Consider the following 20,098-nt stretch of genomic DNA (forward strand, 5'->3'; position numbering starts at 1 on the left):
CATGAATTTCTGCAACATGCAGTTGGCATTAGATGGCATTTGAGAGAGCTTGAGAGGGTAATCAAGTGGCCTCTGCAAAGCATGTCATCCAACATCAAACAAACAAACAAACAATTATCTAAGAATACTTTTTCTCAAATCAGAAGTGAACCAGCATTTCAGGATCAAGCCAATTCTTCTTGGTAATTTTTCATGAAGATAAGAACAACATCAAGTCTATTCTTTTATATTTTTCCCTTCTCCCTTTCTCCTACCCTGGCTTTGCACCTCTTCTCCATATCTCTCACTCTATTGTACATGTAGCCATCCTATTCTTTCTGTGAAGTACCACATCTGAGTTTTGATGAAGTTATATTAATATTTCATGCGATTGATTGAGATCTAACTGTTACAGTTCCTAGCCTTTAGACTTAAAAATGGAATAAAAATGCTTAGAAAATGCTCTTGCTAAAACTTAGCTTGTCCATTTCACTGCTTTGTATGTGTGTTAATTGTCAGGTACCTGGGAAAGACCACAGGCTCAGGTTCTGAGAGAATGTGTCAAGTGACTGACATGTTTTCCTTTCCATTTTCAATTAAAGGTATAATCCACTGAAGGTGGTGGTTTGCTCTTCCTGTGGTTCAAAAACCAGCCTAGGAGTCAGAAGAGAAGGGTTCAATATCCTGCTGTGCTGCAGACTTCTTGAGCAGATAATCTGATGTTTCATTTCCCGATCTCTGAAAAAGGCAACTCTTCACCTACATTCCAGGGAATTTATTCAGGTAAATAAATGTAAATATTAAGGTTCTTAAGAAGATTACATTTAAGACATGCATATATAAAATTCTCTCAATATCTCCCAGATCTTAATATATTTAATATCTTTAGATAGAGACCATAGCTTGTATTAAAGTCTGATTTTACAGTGTTTACAATGTTGGGAGTTTTCCTTGACTAAGAATGAAAAAATGAGTTATTGCTCTGAAACTTGACAAGATAACTTTTATTCCTACTTTATGGTGAAGTAGGAAGTTTAGTTCCAAGGCTAGTGGCACTAAATATATTATTTAAAAAGGAAACAAAATACAGCCTGCTGGGAATTAATTTGCTTAAAGGAGTTCTTTGTATTTACAGTGCTAGAAAAAATATAATTCCATGTAAGACATTCAGTAAATACTTTAAAGTATACAACATTCCTGCTTAATGAAGGGAGGTACAAGAGTGATTACTCAAAGGAAAACTGAAACAAGACATACTAAGATAAAATGGAGAAAATTCCTGCCATTGAAGTTCAAGAGAATGGGAAGTAGCAGAAGATAATTAAGAATTTTGCAGGACTGAAATCACCTCCAGGGAACACTCTGGGATGTTTGGTTTCTGAACTGATGTATCTCAATTTGATATCTAAATTCAGGTAGCTATGAGTTCGTCTATTTCCCTCTTTCCCATGTTTTATTTTCCTATTTCTTGAAAAATGTATCCAATGTGATAGGACTCCATTAGCTGTGATCCTTTTTTATACCCAAAGTCCTCATGCTTTCCTCCTCCAAGCTGGTTACTCATAGTTTCACTAATGAGTCACTGTGAAATCGTTTCAGAGATGTACTCTGAAATACCCAGCATACTGAAGAGCAGGAGAATTATATGCATTTCGTGGCATTGTAGGAAGTTTTTAAAAGATTTAAGTTATTTCTTACTTCTGTCTTTCCATTACCACAATGACCAAAAAAAGGAAAAAGAAAAATAACAACAAAACACAAAGACACATACAAAAAACACCCCAAACTAAAAAAAACCCACCACTTTACCACATTCCTTCTTTCAAGACTACAATTCTCCACAACTGAGAGTCCTCCCTCACTGTGCTGCAAACATGTCCCCTGTTTCTCTCCATCTTGTAATGGAAATAGACCTATTGCCAGCTACACTTTGGTAGGGTCCTCTCCACACACAGACACAGATGTGCACACACATTTTCCTTTTGTCTGTTCTGAGTAATATTTGAAGCATCAGCTAACTCTAGTTTAAAATACTTTCTACACTTTGACAGCTAGTATTTATTCTGATCCTCTTTAATTATCTTTCCAAATTGGGCTCTTTTCACACATCTTACCAGCCTCCTGAACAAGTTGTTTAGACATTATAAAATGCTGGTCCTGTTTTCAAGTGACATTACTCTTCAACATGCCCAGACACTCTCTATCCTTTGGTTGCTTTGGCTCGTTTCACCTCTAAAGACATAATTATCTGACTCATAATGCTGTTTCTGAGGCTAAGAAAAAGACCCTTTTACATATACTATTGACCAAACTGTAAACCTTTTATTCACCTTAGTGCTTGGACAACAGCAGCTGCTTACCAAAATAAAAACAGATCCACAAGTCAATCTGAAGTGCCCAAAGCCTTAAAACACACGACTGCGGTCCCCAGGAAGAGCAAATGCTCCAGGTTATAGCTGGTGAAGTTTTTACTGAGCTCCCAAAAGACCTTAAAGGTCCTGAAAGATCTGAAAGGCCCCAGCCTGCTTTGGGAATCGATAGACTTCCTCACTTTTCAGACTACTCAGCCCACTCAGCCAGTAACACTGAAAGACTTGTAAGACAATAACTCTCAGCTCCATCCTTCATCTACACTGCAGAGAGCCAAGCTGTGTTTGCAGGTTTTTCCAGTTAACTCTTGACTTATTGACACATCAGAATTCATCAAAAGTTACTGAAGGATTTTGTTTTATCAAAAAAAAAGGGAACTTTTTACATTTGCTCTTCAGTGTTTGCTGAGCTCTGGACAGGGAACAAAGACCTGTTTGATTTGTTTCATGTCTCTTCCAATGAGCTGTGCCCGTGAAGGATGTCACTTCCAAAGCAGAGCTGTCAGCAACACCACTCCTACCCTGAATGGTGGCATGGTTTAGCATTGTTTTTGAGGTTCTTTTGAGGTTCCAATGGCCCAGAAGGCTGGAAGTGTCATTTCCGTGCATTGGATGTCATTTCTGTTCAGCTGCAATCACAGCTCTGGGAAGCTCTGGACCCCAGCAGAGAGGAATTGTCCTTCTATTCAATGCCATCTCTCCTAGTGACAAGATTGTTGTTTATCTAGTAGTGGTGAAATGAAAACAGCCCAAACATTTCAAAGCATTAATTGTCTTTCTTTTGGATTTACAGCAGTTTTTATCTCTTGAAGGTGAAGCTATGGAGACTTTTTGAAAAAGTAGTAACAGCAAAAACCACAATAATAATAATAATAATAGTAATAATAATAGTAATAATAATAACAATAATAGAAGCAAGCCAGTGAGTTTTACACACACTGAGAAAAAAAAACAGGACAGCAGCTGTCACTGATGTTAAGAATAATTTATATATTGTCTGATTTATCTTTCTGGGGTTATAAATGTTGACAAGTTAACATCAGGGCAAAGGTAAATTGGGCTGTCAATTTTCTATTTTCTGCTTCTTGCTCTTCCACAAGGTGCTTTAAAGATTGATTGATTTGATTTTAAAGAGTTCAGTTACATCATGGTGACACAGTCTTCAATATGAATTAAAGAGTAAAATTGTTTGTTTAACTCGTTTTCATGTTGACAGGATCTTTGCACTTCAGGCAATCATTTTGTTTTTCTTACAGCTTTGCTCTTTAGCCACACAAATGTGGAATGTCACTCAACCTTGTCAGAGCTGTTTCTTGACATTCTCTATTGGTCCTTACCATGCTATTCATCAGTCTAACAAATATGGATACCCTTTTTTCAGTCGGTTGCTCTGGTTGTTTGCCATTTTAAGCTTTCTCTCCCAATGCTATATGTTAAGGTAATTTCTTAGTAGACGTCGACTTACTCTGGTAAGATACCATCTGAGCCTTTGAGAGAGATGTTACCACTAATATGATCATTTAATTAATTTACTGCAGGCATCCAAAATGAAGAATTTACACTTTTGAACTGTCACCCACAGTTAAATTTCAACTTGGATCTAAACTTTTTGAGGAGAATAGGAAGTGATAATCCCATTGCAGGTCTCACTGATTTAAATGTTTTTGGAATCACATTTAGGTAACTGTCAAAAAATTTATTTTTTTAATGAAATTATTTAACTCTGTTTAAATCTGAATTACATGAGTGAGCTTTAGCAAGTACTGAGGCATTAAAGTACTCTAGGTTGATTAGTAGTAGAAATGCAAAGTTCATCATTGTCACCTCTTAAAATTGGGACCTTGAAAGACTAGAGTCTTTTAGATCTACATAGTTGGAAAGAAATTTTCATCCCAGCAAAGTTCTACTCTTTGCAGCTGCATTTCTGCTGATTCTCTGAAGTCAGAGTTAATTGGTAGAGAATTTGGCCTGTGGACTTTAAATAACATACTGAAAGTCTCTGCTTTGGGGAGAGGCGGGTTTAAAGTTAATTATTCCCCAAAATTACTTTTTCAAACCGAGCACAAGAGCTGGTAAATATATTGCCATTGAATAGACTTTATTTCTGTGTTTGGTTTTTTGTTGGGTTTTTTGGGTTTCTTTTTTCTGTCTGGTGTTTAAGACTGAAAATTCAAGTCCTTTTCTGGGGATAGGATAGAGTTCTAGGCCAAATAGAAGACACTGATCAGTTCCTACTTTTAATTTTTAATACTTGAGCTTCTCTAGTTCATTTCACATAGCAGAAAGTTGGGTTAAGTAAGCAATTCCTAAACAGGAATACCTAGTCAGGACATTCTGGGTTTGATCTCAGACTTTGTAGGATCTTCTGATCTTTGAGTGTAAACATTTTTTTTTAATCTTTCAAGTCTGAGACTCTTTTCTCTACTCTAAACCATATGCTCTGACCTGGCAGGAAGATTTCATTGACCACCTGAGATCCTCCACTCTGGTTTTGTAGTTAACTAAGTGATTATTTAATGGAGTTTTTCCTTAATGGCAGCTTTCATCCTTGACAAATTTGCATTTTTGTGCATTTATTTTGCTTTTCTAACTATTTTTTTAATACTAATACGATAATATAATAAAACATATTAGAATTTCTTCATGCATTTGCCTCTTATGGTAAATTATTTTCATATTTCTCCATAACAGCTGCGTCCTGCTTCAAGGCAAGATTCAGTTTCTATGGCAAATAACACACCTCCCCAGTGTTAAATCTCTAACTCTCTGTAGATTTTCATCCAGTTCATCTGAGGTTCCCCTTCGTTCTATTTCAACCCTCTGATCCAAAGGGAATAAATTCTGCAAAACTCATACATACAGGCTTTCTCTGGGTAACTAAAACCCTGGTTTATTTGAATTTTTGTCATTTATTTTCCCCCCTAAGAAATTATATTGATGTTTCATTCACTTAAAATTAAGTGGAAATTTACCAATAGATGTTTCATGTGGCTGTCTAAAATGAAGGGCAGTGGTTAAGCCTACATGTGTAAAGATGCTTTAACAGAAGTTAAATATTAATTAGATAGCTGCTAATTTAGTCTGGTGATGATATAGCCCTAAATTTAAAAGACTCACCTATTGAAATATGTATGGACCTACTGAAATATGCTTAGTCTTGTAGTATAAAATAGGAACAATTAATTAAATAATTCAGATGTCAGAAGTTTAGAGGTAACAGTTATCTGTCATACTTATCTATTGTAGTTTCGTTCCCATTGTTAATGACAAGGAGCTTAAGGAGCTTTTTTTTTTTTTTTTTTTTTTTTTTTTTTTTTTTTCTTGTCCTTATCATAGAACTATAGAAACTATAGAATAGTTTAGGTTGGAAAGGGCTTTTGAAGGTTATCTAGTCCTATCGCCCTGCAGTGACATCTTCAACTAGATCAGGTTGTCCAGAGTCCCATCCAACATGGCCTTGAATGTTTGCAGGTATGAAGCATGTAAAATGTCTCTGGGTGACCTGTTCCAGTGTTCCACCACAGTCATTGTAAAAAAATTTCTTTCTAATATCTACTTTAAATCTGCCCTCTCAGGTTAAAATTATTAAGCCTTGTACTATCATCACAGGCCTTGCTAAAAATCTTGTCCTCATCTTTCTTATAGGCTTCCTGTTAGGTATTGAAAGGCCTTTTCTATATATCTATATATTAAAAGATATTTTATCAGTACATTAGAAAACATATATATTCACTGTGGGCTGTTGACTGAATGAATACATGAAATTACAGCCTTCAAAAGATAGAATTTGTCATAAAATGGTAACCTGGTTGCCTTTGCTTCTAGTCACAGGGGAGGAAGACAATCAATAGCATTATTGGTAGCTTCCAAAGAAGTCAACATTATTGTTTTCAAAGTCAATAAGCCATATTTTCTTTGCACACCTATTGCTGAAAATAGTTGGAAAGTCCAATACTTGTCCAAAGTGGTTTTGATTTCGATAAAAATACTAAACTGAGAATATGTTCTGAGCATGTTTACCAAAAGAAATCAATTAAGCAACCTATAGACATGAGGTTTACATTTTGTATTTGGACATCCTCAAATTATTTTAGTTTTGAGCTAGTGTATGTAATTTAAAGCCTGACCTGTGAGCTCTTATTTTCCAATAAGCCTGGATTTTACAAATCAGGTCTGTGTTTGGTAGAAAAATACGCATTTTGTTTTTCCTGTTTGCATTCATTTGCATCGTATTTGCAATTTGTAATTAATTTTGTGGTCTATTTTTTCCTGAAGTACTTCTCAGTTTATTATTATTATTATTATTTAATATAGCCCGTGGAACACTGAACACTGATTAAGTGTTGTATGCTTTCTGTTATCTCTGAAGCATAACCGATGAAGTATTGTGAATTTGGCACTGTGTAATGTAGCATTTTGCTTGCTGTGCAGCACTGACAAACAACACATCAGTAGTCATGCCTGTCTCTCATTTAAATGCAACCTCAGAGTCACACTGCATGTTACAAATATCTGGGAGCTGTATGATTAGTTAACATCTTGTGCATAACCTTAAAATTAGAGCAAGTTCTCAGGAGATAATTAGCTTTCTGGATACCTCTAGTGAAATGAACTATAGCTTAGAAAAGATGAGTACTGTGTGTTCTATGACTCCAAGGAGTGGTGGCATGAAAACACCCTTAAAAATAGCTTAAGTGCTATTTTCCTTATACATGAAGAAAAAGATTTTTAAAAATATAGAAGTTCTTATTTATTCCTTGTTATCAAGATTGCCTGTGCTTCCTATCTTCTCATTTTATGTTTTTCCTGTTTTTTGGCAGCTCTTCTGGTGTAAATAAAGGGTCTTCATCAGGCACCAGCCTCCCTTACTGAAGTCTGCTCGACTCTGACCCAGAGTTCATGTCTCATATACTATGTGTGAGTAAACAGACAAAATACATCACAATTTTATAATCAGAAGGTTATGATATGGTATTTTTCCTTACCAAATGCTCAAGACTTTAGATTTAGGGAAAGACATGTTTTCCAAACATTTTCCAAATGTTTTTTCCATTAAATAATTTCCCAGCCATATCCACATGCAATGTTTTAAAGTTTTTGATCCTGGTTTGAAAAGGCTATTCTCAGCCTTCAGTGTTAACAATATAGTCTTCCAGTTCTGCATGTGTCTGTACAATAACCTCAAAATTAAAATGTTTTGGAAGCTTCTAAATATAAGTTATAGCTGCAGCTGTCAGGAAACAGCATTTTGACAAAACTGAACTCTTTAAAGGAAAGTATTAATTTTGATTAAATTTGCTTGAAAGGTGTTTTCTAATTTGGAATGAAATATTTTAGTAAGCTCACACCATTTTCTATATTTATTGGAGCACAAAGGTTTTTGTTTAAAAATATTTTTTCATTGTTAAATTCACTGGTACCTCTTATATAATCCATACCCAAGAACTGAAGTATTTTTTAAACATTCTCATAATGTTTTCCATTGACTTTAAATGCTTCCTCCCCCACAAAAAAAAAAAAATGTTCTGTAGAAAACTTCAAATTTTGTTTAATTGCACTTGGTCTTTTTGCTTTTTTTCTGAAAAGCAAAAAATTTCTATGAAGTTCCAGATTTAATCAATTCTCTTAATAATTATTCTGAAACACCAAGACTTGGTCTAGCTGCATTGATTTTGAAAAAATAAAATCCTGCACAAACATATCTTTAACTATATTGATCAAATTGAAAAGCTCCCTCCAGTTGAGTGGATTTTTTATCCAATCATCTTTTTCAGTGCTCATATTAACCATTTGATTTTGTCTTCAAACTTTAGCTTTATTAGCCATCATCTCTCAGTAAGGAAGAAGACTTAATTAGGTTACCGAAGAGTGTTAGTGATGAAAAAATGTGGGCATATTGGCAGGTCCAAAGAGCATGGAAAGTACAAGTTGAACTATAGGAGGCCTGAAGGCATGACCTGTGAATGAATGAAGGGAGAAATGACACATGATCAATTTCTTACTTAGAGAGAGAGTAATAAACAATACTCCAATGAATAGTCTACTTTTCCAAAACAAGCAAACAGAAGGGAGTTGCTTCTTAATATCCAGATGTCTGACTGAGGATCCTACAGGCATTCCCACTCTGTTGTAGCAGGTTGGGTTTTTTTCCCAAGGAATACAGCTTTTCAAAGTTTCCCCCTCTCTACAAATAACCATAAAGCAGGTTATTGAAATGTCTTGAGAAGCAGAAGACTGAAGATCTGGGCCACTGCTCTTTTTGCTGGTGATACCAACTATGGTGTGAAGCCAAATTTTACTCCTGATAGTAGAATCCCTGGTTAGGCAGATACACTCCTTCCCCAGGGAAGATGAAATAAATCCCCTTAGAAGATGAAATAAAATGTAAGATGTGTGAAGCTGCCTGTAGCTGCAGCACTAATGAATGGACAGGAAAGGCCTCCAGATTTCACAAAGCAACTGCTCTTGTTCTTCTGAGGCTCAAAATTCTCTCTAAGTTAGGGAGGGCCTATTTAGAGGTAACTGATATGTACTCACTTATTCTTGTTAAAATGCAACAAGGGAGTGAAGAGCTGCATTGTCTTGTGAATAAGTAATTCTCATATTCATAGCTGTGAACAGGAGACCTGCTTGAGGACTTCTAAGAACACCTCACCCAGGTCCTAGCTACTTGAACTTTCTGACTTTTGCCCTTTCTGATGCTCCTAAGAAAGCTCAGCATGAAAAGAATTTGAAAATTTGCTGAGCATGAAAAAAAGGGAAGGAGAGGGAGTTTATAGCTGAAGGGTTTGTAAGACGGAAGATTTGGTTTCAAGCCTTTTCCCTCAAGACTGTTCCTGTTTTGTAGGAAAGTGAGGTCATCCTGTTAACGGGAACTGAAATCCAGAAGTCATTCTCTGCCCCTGCCACTCCCTTTCTGTACTTTTGTAGCCTACGCAGATTATACTCATCTGATTATGTTCCAAAAATTTATCCCTACTTTAAATTAGATTGAATCAGCTGGTTGGTATTAGGCTTGTTAATTCATTTCCCCAGAGCACTTAGGAACTTCTAATTTAAGGAATTAAATAAATAAACAAACCACAAGTAGTAATAGAGAAGGAAACAGAATAGTGTGATGCTGTTCAGGACTAAATGGAAGCTTCTGACTTAATATTTTTACACTGAAGCAGATAAATACTACATAAATCCTATTTTTAATGTTTTAATTGCTAGTAGGTCTTAACCTGAGGGTCACCTTTCTGAAGTTTTCTGATTCTTGTAAAAATTACTGGGCTGGACACCTTTATTTTTTTAGGAATGTAAACACTTGCCTCTTCTGCCTGATGTTCTTGTGTGTAAAATAGGATTAAAGGACCACCTTTTCCTTTTTACTAATGGAAAGTATCTAAATTCTTTTTACTCATACTTCACAGAGGTCAGTAAGAAAGTGTTAAGTGCTAAAACAATTCTCTGCTCTCCAAGCTAGAGTGGACTTGATAAGCTGAAGGACCATTACCCTGGTCCTCCATATTTTACATTTTTGTCAATAAAAAAAATAATGTACAGCCAGAGTGTGAAATTTTCTTCTCTATGAAGGACCAACAAAAGGCCCATGCCTCACCAGCCTTCCAAAGGAGAATGACATGTCAAAAAACCAGTCACTGTTAATGGTTTAAAAATGAGACATTCAGAGCCTATGTGTCAAATATGTGGGGCCAGATTCTTGACTCTGACTGACAGTCTTGTCTGTATGAAGAGGGCACACAGGGCAGAAAGCTGCCTTTGGCTGAGGCAGACAAAGACAAATTCATCTTGGAGTGATGGCCGAGTTGATGAAGAGGTTGTTTACTCAGCCTAAAGAAACTGCCACCAAGATCTTGTGATTTTCTTTTCTTTCCTCTTTGTTGTTTTTCTTTTAACCTTCCAGGTATCTTCCTCTGTGCAGCAAGCTTTCAGATTTTATTTAATAGAAGTTAAGCCTTTCAGTGACTTGACCATAAAATAGGTTCCAATGTTTCACTACATAAACAAACCTTGTATTTATTTGTTTCTCTGGCATGCTCCGTGGTAATGGTTTAAGCAGAAGTTATTTTCTCAAATAGTTGCCTAATTTGTAAATAAGTTAGTTGCAAAATAGTATAGTTTTTTATTTTTTTACAGTTTTTTCACTCTTATTGGTAGGAGGGAATAGAAGAATGTAAGCAATAAAAATATTTTGATACAGATGTTCTACCTTAATACTCAGAATGGCCTAATGATACCTTGGCAGCTGTTGCAGTTTATAGCTTAGTTTCCTTTTTTCTGGTACTGTAGTTAGTTCTTGAACTTTTGGTTAGAAAATGGAGCTAGCTGTTATTTAAGCTTCCTGGGTTTGCCTATATGAGATACCATGTAATGAGATACTTTCTCAGAGGGTTTTTAAAGTAGTTGACCCTTCTTTATCTTAACTTTATTTAAATACTTTGGTAGGTACTAGGCAGAATTTTCATATGAATGAGTCAGGTCTCGGAATAAGAAGAAGTAAGTAGTAGATTCACAGCTTAACAATACTATACTTTAACCTGGATTTTGAGGGAGTTTCTTTGAAATAGCTATGACTGCAACAGGGTGGCCTGTCTTGCAGTAAAAATAGTAGTGTCCCATGTAGTCTAACCTGGTCACCAACTGCTCTTCAGTGGAGATGTTTTGGCCACTTGTGGAGGAGATGATTCACTGCAAAATGCCATTTGTGGCTAATGATCACCTGCAGTGTTGCAGGGTTTTCACAAAAGTAAAGAAAAGAGAGAGTGCTGAATTAAAATTCCCCCTTTTTTCTCTCAAATCTGTAGTTCTATTGTTTGGGTTTTGTCAAATGCTCTGATGGTTCTAAAAAATCACAATTAGTTAAACTTGCTGAAGGAGATTTTTAATGGAATGCCTTGAGTTTCTGAACTGATCTTGCCCTTGCAAATCTCAGCTGTTTGAGAACTCAGCCCTAAGTAGTCTTTTTACAATGATTTTGTTTTTTGTAAATTAATTATCTAAGTGATTTATTATTCAGTTCTTCTAGTGCTGCTTTATTTCTGTTGATCTTTGTTTTTCTGCTTAATTTCTATGAATTACTGTACAGTTCCCCATAAGGTATAATTAAACAGAATTGCTAAAGTTTTAATTATTGTGTATTATAGATGTTAAAAGCAACATTAGCGCTTTGCTTTTAAAAATGTGATAGTATATTTATAAGACAGCATTTATAAACACATTTACATATAGTTAAGATGAAAAAGGTATTTGAATTGTAGTCATTAGCATTTCTTCAAACATATGGCATACCAGCAGAGGCCATGGGCCATGCCTTCATTAACTGAACACTGTTTCATCAGTATCTCAGCTTCCTGCTGTGCCACCCTGTGGCGTACCCTTCTGTCCCTGAGGTTTCAGTGACAAGGGACAATATGTCCCCAAGGTGAAAATCTTGGAAATAACGCAGATTAGCCCTTAGAGGAGTTCTTATGATTATTTAATCATACTTAGGAAAGAAGTACACTGTACCCAAAAGAAAAACATGAAAAAATCCTAGCAGCCTACAATTTTCCACATTGCAGGGTATGATGATCTCTTCAGTGCACAATCAACATAACCAGAGTGGAATATGACAGCTTTATGCTGCCTATTATAAGGCTGGATTGTTCCAAATTTGTTCACATAATGGGCAAAGCTTACATTGGTACTAATAGGCATCATGGGTCAATTATCCATTGGCCATACTATTCAGGTGATGGTTCAAGATTTAACTTCTCTTAACTACAGCACATGCGGCCATTTAATTTTATTTCCTAATAAAAAATGGAAAAAGAATAAAAATATTCATATAAATGTCACGGTCATATTTTATTTGTGCCTTTCTTGAGTATATAAAGATAGGTTAATATGACAGGCAAAGACATTTGTCATGTCATTAAGTTCTCTATCTTTTGTATGTTATTCTTTGTTAAAAGCCATATATTTTAAAAAGCTCTTAGTAGAAATTTAAAAACAACTTAAGTGAACAAAATGACACTTTTGAAAGCAAGGTTTTCATTTATTTGTTTGGTTATTTTTAAGATACATCTTTTCGTTATCTCCCAGATAATATTTTCCTTCAAATCGTGATGGACTTTATTTACTCATCCTGTTATGGATATCAATCTGCTCTCCTGCATTTATATCTATTTTCTTGAAGACTTGGAGGTTTCTGAATGAATGTGAGTGCCTTCTGTCTTGGAATCCAGTAAGTAAAGCCTATTCTTGACTCAAGAGGGGAAAAATATCAACTAGAGTCAATATATATAAACTGCAATGATAAAATCAGCTATTGCAAGAATCCTTTTTCTAATATTAAAGCATGCATTATGTTACAATCTGTCCTATGTTTCTATTTGTGAAAAAGCTAAATATCAACATGCTTTTAAGTAGAGGAATATAAAATCTATTTGTTTCACCTAGTGCAGGTGGAGAGAATATGGATTTATAAAGAAAGCTTTAATTTATATGCTTACAAACATCTGATACAACTTAGATATTTTATATACATTCTCACAGTTTTTGTCAAGATCAGAAGTATTTAGGGCAGAAGGTTTAGAAACATGTCGCTAGGTAGTCAAAGTATTGAAATTCCCCTTTTTTTTTCATAAAGGAAGAATCTGAGTATCTGTCACTACAGTATCTGCTATTAATCAATGGAGTAACAGAAAGCTCTCATTAACTTTAACCCTCCGACCCTGACATTAGTCTACTCATCACAGCAATCATTAGCAAAATGAAAAACAATCAACCAGGGGATCTACATTCTAATAATATTAATGATTTCACTCTATTATACATAAATGTCAAATGTGACAAAAATCACTGAACCTCAAAAACATACATAACAGATTTTGATATATATAAGGCATTGGGTTTTGTTATTCTCACTCAACAGCAAAATGAAAGATGCAGTGCCAAGGGGGCCCATACCATTTGCAAGCTGTAGCATCTCCAATGTATTTTCAACAATATTGTAAATATTTATGGAGTTTTATAAAGACTCTATGATTCCTTCTGTTTGTGATGCATCAACAAGACGCAGTAGGATATCATAGTCAGATATTTACTTCTGGGAATTCCCTTTTGGACTCTTTTTGGTTGAAAACCACTTCATGACATACAGTACCGCAAATCCCCAGAAATGTACCATGCTATTATTGCCAGCTGAGTTCTTCCAAGTAAAGATGACATCAGCCATCTGTCATGTTATACTAATCCTAGGAAAGAAAGCCAACTGAAGGGAAAATAAATACCTTTCATATCTATTAGCCAAATATTTGTATTAAAAAAAAAGGAAACTATTAAAATCTTGTGAGCGGAGCTAATTATTGAAAGTGAATGGTTCTTTCTGAGTAAACTACTCACCTAAAATTTATTTGTCTTTTCTACCTACCTAAAATAAATTTTATCCTGACCATATGTTTGAAATGGTGGTCTTTTGCTACATATTGCTAGATAAGGAAATGTGCCTCCAAGTAGTGATTTTCCTTTGGACACGTTGGCTGAGCTCTGCCAGGTACCATGTAGCTATGTGGATGTTCTGTACTGCTCTGATGAGGTAAATGGAAGTTTCCCAGGATCTAGCAGAGAAGAAATTACACTCTCCATCACACACAATATTGTCAGTCAATAAGGAGAGTGTCTAAATTAACAGTAACATCATAATAAAATGTTTAAAAAGCCTGAACTGTGTCAGGTACCTGCTTCCCCATGGAGTAAGGGATGTGTAAATGAGGAAGCCTTTTGGCTGAGCTATACAACTAATTTATATGAGGACTAATTCTGTGGGTTTATGCCTTATTTCTTTGTTGTGGGCAGTTTCACAATAGCACATAGCCAAAGTTTAAACTCATGTCATGCTCCTGAGATCTCATCGTGATATAGTTACGAATAGAACAACAGATATCAAGAAATTAAAAAAGAGAGCCAGCTAGCTCTGACAAGAGTGCAGCATGGTACAGTCTGCACATGATCCTAAACTATGATTAATTTATTGGCATTAGAACCAGCGCTGTTAGTGCTGTAAAAGTAGAGTTGTAGAAGAAACAGAACAGAACTCAGAATTCACAAATAGCGCTACAAGAATAAATAAATGTATCTCCCTTCTCCCCACACTCTCTCATTAATTTTTTTCAATTATTATGGAACCAGGAATCATTAAACAAAGGTTTTCCATGCAAGTTCTTCTTCCTGAGTTAATCAGCTGATTGGGTCTTCTAATGGTTCCAGTTAATTTCTAATACACCTATTTGTGGCCATTGAAAACTGATTGGGGAGATAGATCTAGAGATAGCTAGAATAATTTTCATTTATTTACTTTGTAGAAATTATTTAATATTTCAAAGGAGGGGACTTCATCTGGGTCTCCTGCTGCAGAGGAATGATGGAAATCTTCAGTTATCTTCATTCTGTTTCACTTGTGTTAATGACATCTTTTCATGTGCAAAGTATGTTATTGATCTCAAAAAAGTAAAACAAAACAAAAATGTGAGTGCCCTTACAATATCTGTAAATAATACAAAGGAAAATTTACAAAGCAGAGCTTATTTTTGTTTGGGAGCAAAGGCTGAATGCAGCTATCTGAAAGATAGGATAACTGATAGTTACCAAGTAAGACAAAGACTGAAGTTGGATCACAGCTAAACATTTTACCTGTGCTTCATCATGTCACGTAATGACTAGAAGAAAACTACCACTTTCAGGGATTCTTTTTTCACATGGTCTAGATATGGGAGTTTCTGAGTGTTTATTTTCAAGCAACAGTGGTTTTGAGAGGATGTTAAATATCTGAGTTCATGTGTGAAAATAAGTAGCTGTTTCAGAGTGTTGTGTACAGTTGTGTGTTTTTTCCAACTCTGCAAAATTAGAAAATATTCTTGAGACAGATTTAATTTGCAGACTTCTTTTTCTAGTGCTTAGGATGGATAAGTTGGATAGGAAACGCCTCAAGGGGGGAGACATCCACAGCTTCTCTGGGCAATCTGCTCCAGATCTAGTCTACACCTACTCTCCTTCAAAATTAAAAACCTTGTTCTGTTGCTGGACAATCTTGTGAAAAGTCCCTCTCCAGCCTTCCTCTAAGTTCCCTTCAGGTATTGGAAGGCAGGTATAAGGTTCCCCCAGAGTCTTCTTCAGGCTGAACAGTCCCAGCCCCCTCAGCCTCTCCTTGTAGAAGAGGTGTTCCAGCCCCTGGATCATCTTTGTGGCCCTCATCTGGACTCATTCCAACAGATCTATGTCCTTCTTACGGTGATGCTACCAGAACTGGATGTAGTACTCAAGGTGGGGTCTCACAACAGCAGAGTAGAGGGATAGAATCACTTCTCTTGATCTGCTGGCCACGGTCTTCTTGATGTAACCTAGGATATGGTTGACCTTCTGAGTTGCATGAGGTGCTGGATCATGTTGAGCTTCTCAACAATCAACACCCCCAAGTCTTTCTCTTCAGGGCTACTCTCAACCCATTCTGTACCCAGCTTGTAATTGTGCTGGGGAATGGTCCAACCCAGATGCAAGACCTTGCACTTGGATTCGTTGAACCTCATGAAGTTTGTACTTGGCCCATTTCTCAAGCTGGTCAAAGTTCTTCTAGATGGCATCTCTTCCCTCAAGTGAATCCACCATACCACACAGCTTGGTGCCATCAGTAAACTTAACAAGGGTGCACTCAATGTCATTGTCTGTGTTGCTGACAAAGATGTTAAACAGCACTGAACTCAGAAGAGACCCCTGAGCAACTCCACTTGTCACTGGTCTCCAGCTGGACATCAATCCATTGATCACAACTCTTTCAGTGCAACCTGCTAGCAAGCTCCTTATCCACCAAGAGGTCCATCCACCAAATCCATGTCTCTCCATCTTAGAGAAAATGATGTCGGGTGGGACAGTGTCAAATGCTTTGCGCAAGTCCAAATGGATGATGTCACTTTTGGTTTGGTTTGGTTGGTTTTTCTTTTTTCATTTTGCTGTATTTCTTAGTTAAAAAAAAATAATCTCTCATTTCAATAGTTACTGAAAATAATTTCTTAAAAGACTATCACTGTTTCACAGTCTTCAGTAAAACATATTTAGCCTTGTAGAAGCACTGAGCAATGTTACAAGTCTTATGAAGCATTAACATGACTGTCAGTGCTGTCCCTACAAAGTCCCCAACCAAAAAGAAATTCTGCAAGATTGAAGATGAAAATTTTAGTGAAACACTTCCAGCTCATTATTCCAAGCAAATATATGTTGGCTACAGAACATATGTGCACATACATTTGCTGATAACCCAATCTGACTTTTTTTCCCCAGGAGAAGGAAATGGGGAGAGAAGAGAAAGTTGCTGCAATACCACATCTTCCCCTTTCCTCTTCTGTTCCCTCTGTATGCAGGGAAGAGAGGACAGGATAGCACAGAGGTATATGCAGAGACTCTGATTATTCTAAGTCAGTGAATTTCTTGCCTTTTGGCAGTTTAAGAAATTACTTTGTAAACACTAAGGGCATGACAGTGTTTTGTTTTCTTTATTCTTTCTAAAATATTGAAGTGTAAGAAGGGGAGGAAGGAACTGAAGGAAGTTACTTTGTTCTGAGTACTTCCTTACAGACTTAAAATTAGAAAATTATCATCCGATCTTGAAAGAAAGAACTGTTTAATTTTAAAAATTAAAAGAAAAACTAATTAAAAAACAGAAAAAACCCAACCCCAAAACTGAATACACAGGTTACGTACGTATCTCTTGACACTCAAAAAGTCAAAATAGTCTTACACTCTATACAAAAAACAAGGGCAAGCTAAAATTCTGTCAGTCATAATAAAAGGAATTACATTTATTTTTCAGTGGTCACTTCATCTAACTGCTATTTTTGGACAATGACTTTCAGCCTCAATTACCACCACTCTATCTCCAAAGACAACTCCATTGAAAAAGAGAATGTGATTTTTTTAAAAAAAAAACAAAATATTTTTGTGACTTCAGTTCGTTTACAGAATCAAGAAATACAACACTATAATTTTTTAGTTGTCACCTGTCTTAATAACAGCGTATCTGACCACTTTACAACCCTGTAAGAACTGGGGGGAAAAAAAAAAAGGTTTATTATCTTGAACTATAAAACTTCATTAGCAAAAAGTAATTTCTGATTCAGAAGATCTTTCAGAATGTTTCCTGCAATGCAATGTCTCCTTACTGAATGCAGAAGGTGTGGGGAAAAAAAGAGCTTTTTTAACAGAATAGCTGCCCCATCCTAGTGCCCCAGGGAAACTTTAGTCTTCATTTGCTGCAAATACCTCATACTAAATAGTTTTGAATCTGTCTGAAATTAATGTCTGGGTGAACATGGCAGCTGAGGTATTCTTGAAAAAAAAAAATTATTTATACTTAGAAGCACTGACATAAGTTGATTACTTTTATAATATTTTCTCCCATCAGTTCAGTGCAATGGCTTTTATCCTACCAGGCTGCCTGGACTCCGTGCTGCTGCTGCATATTCAAAATGTTAAGGGATGAAATAGCTAATGCTCCTCTGTAACACCCTAGAAGACAGTTTCCAGAGTGTTCTGTTCTAAGAAGCCTACTGCTATAGGAACTTTAAGCCATCGAAGGTGTGACTGTTTTCAAAATGGAAGAAAATGTCTATTTCTTTTTTAAATTTTTTTTTTTTTTGTGTACAATTGCCTAGAAAGTAACTAAAATTAGGAATAGGTGGGTAAGAAGCATGTACAACTGAATCTATTAGAAATATATTGAGGAAAAAAATTGTTGGGTAGATAAAGAAAGAAGGAAAAGAAGAGAAGGTTAAATCAACTGAAAGAAAGTAGAGGGAAAGGTTGGTCTACTGTCATCTTACAGTAATTTTGACTGTTTATTCATTAGGAGGCAATGGTATACTAAAAAAGCTCACTTGACAGGTAAACAGCAAAGAGCAAATATACATTGCTGCATAAATTTAAGAGGGAAAAAGGCATTACTGAAACCTGAATTTCTTTATTGAATAATTTACTTTGTCATCATAAATGTAATGCTATATTGCCTTTCAGTGTAACTACTGGAAAGATGTGTTGGTAAAGGCCAGTCCCAAGAGGGATGGATGAAGAATGATCAAAAGCTTGGATTACATTTATTATTTTTTTTTGCTTAGGTTGTTTTTTCTTTTTCATTTAGTTTTGGTTCCTGGAATTTCTTATTAGTTTTACAAAGCCTCATAGTCTGTTTTTTGGACTTCCTTCCTGTTCGTTTAGATAAATGGATGAATAAAACTTTTCCACAGAAATTATAATTGCAGGAAAAGTTTGCAAGCCTGTTAGTGGCAGACTATGAAAATATTCATTTGGTAATGAGACTGGGATAATTTCTGGCACTTGTGGGTCTTCTGCTGCAGAAGTCATTTGACTCTGTTACCCTTTACTGTTTCACATAGCTATTTTGTGACTACCAAGGCTCCAATTGTGCACAATCTCCTGTGCACTTAACTAAAGCATAGAAAGATTAGTGGATAAAAGACCTCTGGGGAAATACTGGACCTCTTCTTTGAGTTCAGTGAACTTCCAGAACTCAGTGATGCACATGTCCAGTTCTTCCTGATTGTTGTGTCATTAATCAGATAACAAAAAATCTGGAAATTTTGTTTTCTGATTTTCCTAAGTGGTAAGACTTTATTGTTGACTCTACTATGCTTGGGCCAGTTCAAAGAAAATTAATAAGGCCAATCTTTCTTCACACGGTCCAGAGAAAAAGACAAGAATGCAAGCCTGCTCTTGGTAACTAATATATATTTCAGCAATATGGGATAACCTTTCTTTAGGAATATGTTAATGGAAAGTGCATTGTGATGCAAAGATTTAATCTCAAAGAATATAAGTAAAAAAGCTATAGCTCAGGTTCAAACTGTCCCTACAATTAGCCTGGTATAAATAGATCATGATTGAGGTCAAACTAAAGTATATGTTATGAACCACTTTGGAGTATTTCATCTCAAATTGGCAGAAATGAAGATGGCTGGGATTTAAGTCTAAACTGGGATTTAAGCCTAAATGTATTTCCTCACTCTAATCTGCATGCCAGTGCCTTTGCTAACTTGGATAGTTGACTAACTCCATATGATCTCTTTTTGGTATGTCAATGAGAATACCTTCTTTTATAGCAAAATAGTGGTACATACACATGAACAAACAAAAGCATTATCTTTGAGTTTCAGAAAGGACAAGAATTTTTACTTCAGATAGAAATGACAGCTAAAACTCACCATAAATGAGGTGTGAAACATCCCCCAACAGATTGACTCCACACACAGGTGATCTACAAGAAATTGATAAAGGCTTTATTTTTTATTTTTTTTTAATGTGAGTGGAGGATCACATCACGAGCACTTTTCCCATGTCTTTATTTGTTTGTTTGTTTTTTGCTTGGGCTTTTTTGTTTTGTTTGTTTGTATGTTGTTGGGTTTTTTGCCAATTATTGCTTTCTTGTGTATTGGACTGATTTCCAGACAGCTAATATTTCATCATATATGAAAATAGACTATGATCAAGCTCCTCAAATTTCTGGGCAGTGTTGATGAAAACTGCAAGCAGGGCTATACTATTTGCAGTGACAGAGGAGATATGATTTCATTATCAATTAACAAGAGTACTTTTCTTGATTAACACTATATTAAACACTATATTAAAAATTAGGGGAGCCATTTTTGGAAGCCTTTCCTCACAATCTTGTATTCAGTTGTTTCCCTCAGCTGAAATCATAT

This window comes from Calypte anna, chromosome 2, assembly GCF_003957555.1.
Source record: "Calypte anna isolate BGI_N300 chromosome 2, bCalAnn1_v1.p, whole genome shotgun sequence".
NCBI classification, from domain to species: domain Eukaryota; kingdom Metazoa; phylum Chordata; class Aves; order Apodiformes; family Trochilidae; genus Calypte; species Calypte anna.